Raw genomic sequence first — 251 nt, 5'->3', positions numbered from 1 at the left:
CCCTCTCTCTCTCTCTCTCTCTCTCTCTCTCATCCGATAGTGGCGTGCGTGTGCTCGGTTCAACCGAAAAGTGCAGCTGCACTTTGTAGTATTTAGGTTTTTTTTGTGGCGGTGTTTAGAGGAGGGCATACATTGGTGCCTGAAACATTCATACATTTGTCAACTTTCTATTGGCTGTAAAATTTGAATGATGCCCAATCTCTTTCTAATGCAACATAGATACCCCCTAGATAAAAACAAATTTCAAGGAA

The sequence above is a fragment of the Triticum dicoccoides genome, chromosome 3B, assembly GCF_002162155.2.
Source record: "Triticum dicoccoides isolate Atlit2015 ecotype Zavitan chromosome 3B, WEW_v2.0, whole genome shotgun sequence".
NCBI lineage: Eukaryota > Viridiplantae > Streptophyta > Magnoliopsida > Poales > Poaceae > Triticum > Triticum dicoccoides.
This window is presented reverse-complemented; position numbering follows the sequence as displayed.